A 3,105-nucleotide genomic window follows, 5' to 3' on the forward strand; every position below is an offset into this window, starting at 1 on the left:
GGATTTCTCTTGCCTGGCTTCACTCACCAGGACTTTCACCTATCTTCACTCACTAGGATTTCCATTTGCCTAGCTTCACTCAATAGGACTTTCCAACTGCCTGGCTTAACTCACCAGGACTTTCACCTAGCTTCACTCACTAGGATTTCCTTCTGCCTGGGTTCACTCACCAGGACTTTACTTCTGCCTGGGTTCACTCACCAGGACTTTACTTTTGCCTGGCTTCACTCACCAGGACTTTCCTTCTGCCTGGCTTCACTCACCAAGACTTTCCTTCTGCCTAGCTTCACTCACTAGGACTTTACTTCTGTCTGGCTTCACTCACTAGGACGTTCCAGTCAAGTATCCGATCAACCTTGACATACTTGACTCTCCTTCACATCTCAACTGGTCAACCTTGACCAAACGGAAATTGTATCAACAATCTCCCCAAATGAACAACTGCACCTGCATTGTCCATATCATCTAAACCCAATATATTGTCAAACATCGAAACTCAAACCAAGACTCAAGCTTGGTCAACCAGGTCAACCTTGACCTAAGGGATATTGCACCAACAATTTTCAAATTTTTTCAATTAACCCCTATAAATTTTAAATACTTCTAATTTTCACCAAACGCATTCGGAAAAATGTATCCTAGTCGTATCCTTGTCGTGCCCAAAACATATTCACATGGTCAAATCTTAAAACAGTCCATGACATATTTTTGGTCATATCTAACATGCGTATTTGCGTATTATATCCATATCAGTATCTGTATCGATACTTCAAAATAAAAAAATTTTAGACTATCCACTCTACATAGCACTCAACACAACTAAATATTAAATTCTTTAAGCAGAACTGGTAGTCCAGCTTTGTCCACAAAGCATTCCAAACTCATTTATATGTGAATATGTTTCGTAATTATACATACAATCTTCTAAACGAAAAGTCATTTACTGGAAACTGTTATAAAAGTATTTAAAATAGAATTCCTACTATAAAGTCATTAGCGGGGATACCTCAGTTAGGAGAGCGTCAGACTGAAGATCTTAAGGTCGTGTGTTCGATCCACTCTCACCGCATATCCATCTTTTTTTTTTCATTTTCAGGCAACGATAGAGTTGAAGGACGAGAAGCCCTTGATAGTACTTTTTTTCCCTTTTTCGCTGCTCTAGTGAGCCCCTTACTTTATACTAATGACTATGCTTTTGCCTATAATTAAATTACGTTAATGTTTTTTTTATTTTCACACCAGAAATACTTTCAAGATTTATTAGTAATTTTCACAGACACACAATCAGGGATTTAAAGTTTGAGACACCAGGTGTTCGATCAACCTTTGAACTTTTTCCACCTAACTTCACTCACCACAGTTCCCTTCTGCCTATCTTCCCTTACGAGGACTTTCTAACTGTCTGACTCCACTCACCAGGATTTCATTTTATCTAGATTCACTCACTAGGACTTTTCAACTGTCTGACTTCACTCATCAAAACATTCCATTTGTCTGACTTCACTCTCTAAGACTTTCCATCCGCCTGGTTTCACTGACTAGGATTTTTCACACCAAGTGTCTGTTCCTCTATGACCCACTTGATTTTTCTTCTTCTGTCAAACATATAGTTGGTTTTGGTCTTTCCCTTGCTTATCCTTTAGTTAAGACTTTCTCAGTCAAGTATCTAGTTAGCCTTGACCTATTTAACAACTCTCCCGTATCAAACTGGTTAACCTTTGACCAATAGAGAATTGTTCCAATAATCTTCCAAATGGATAATTATACCTATAATATCCCTATATTGTCAAATATTAAAACTTAAGTTTGAATCAAACTGGCTAACTTTGAACTAGGGACAATTGCACCAACCACGATGCCAAAGAAGCGATGAGAGACGAGTAGAAAAAGATTTAGGTTTATGGTTTAAAAGTCCACAACCCAATTCATTTTTATTAATATTTTTAATTAGTCCTAGAAATTTTCAACTTTTTTCAATTAACCCCTATAAATTTTTAATACATGAAATTTTCCCCAAATGCATTCGGAAAAATGTATCTTAATCGTATCCTTGTCATGTCCAAAACATATTCACATGGTTAAACCTCAAAAAAGTCCATGACACATTTTTGGTCATATCTAATATGCATATTTACGTATTATATCCATATCCGTATAGTATTCGTATCCGATACTTTAAAAATAAAAAAAATTTAGACTATCCATGCTACATAGCACTTAAAATAACTTAATATCAAATCTTTTAAGCAGAACTGATACTCTAGCTTTGTCCACGCAGCATTCCAAACCCATTTATATGTGAAAATGTTTCATAATTATATATACAATCTTCTAAAAGAAAAGTCATTTACTGGAAAATGTTATAAAAGTATTTAAAATAGAATTCCTACTATAAAGTCATTAGCAGGGATAACTCAGTTGGGAGAGCGTCAGACTGAAGATCTGAAGGTCGTGTGTTCGATCCACACTCACTGTATATCTCTTCTTTTTTTTTCCAATTTCGGACGACGATCTGACGACGATAGAGCTGCAGAACGATAAGCTCTTGACGGTGCTTTATTTCCTTTTTTGCTACTCTGTTAAGCCCCATACTTTATACTAATGACTCTGCTTTAGTCTAAAATTAAATTATGTTAATATTATTTTTATTTTCACACTGAAAATACTTTCAAAATTTATTATTAATTTACACAGATGCACAATCAGGCATTTAGAGTTTGAGACACCAGGTGTCCGATCAACCTTTGACCCACCTAGATTTTCCTCCTCGTGCCAAATGTCCGGTCCTTCATAACCCAGTTGAACTTTTTCCACCTAGCTTCACGTACCAGGGTTTTCTTCTGTCTAGCTTTACTCACGAAGACTTTCTAACTGCTTGACTTCACTCATCAGGATTTCCTTTTACCTAGCTCCATTCACTAGGAATTTTCACCTGTTTGACTTGACTCATTAGAACTTTCCATTTGCCTGACTTCACTTACTAGGACTTTCCATCAGTTCGACTTCACTCACTAGGACTTTCCACACCAAGTGTCCATTTCTCTATGACCCACTTGATTTTTCTTCTTCTGCCAACCATCCAGTTGGTTTTGGTCTTTCCCTTTC

General features: G+C 36.7%; 1 non-coding gene across 1 annotated transcript; it reads left to right on the plus strand.

Annotated features, from left to right (window-relative positions):
* The first annotated feature begins 2,403 nt into the window (after positions 1-2,403).
* TRNAF-GAA lies at positions 2,404-2,476 on the plus strand. Its single transcript has one exon. It is a non-coding gene; the product is annotated as a tRNA-Phe (tRNA).
* The last annotated feature ends 629 nt before the right edge of the window (positions 2,477-3,105 follow it).

Source organism: Zingiber officinale, chromosome 4A, assembly GCF_018446385.1.
Source record: "Zingiber officinale cultivar Zhangliang chromosome 4A, Zo_v1.1, whole genome shotgun sequence".
NCBI classification, from domain to species: domain Eukaryota; kingdom Viridiplantae; phylum Streptophyta; class Magnoliopsida; order Zingiberales; family Zingiberaceae; genus Zingiber; species Zingiber officinale.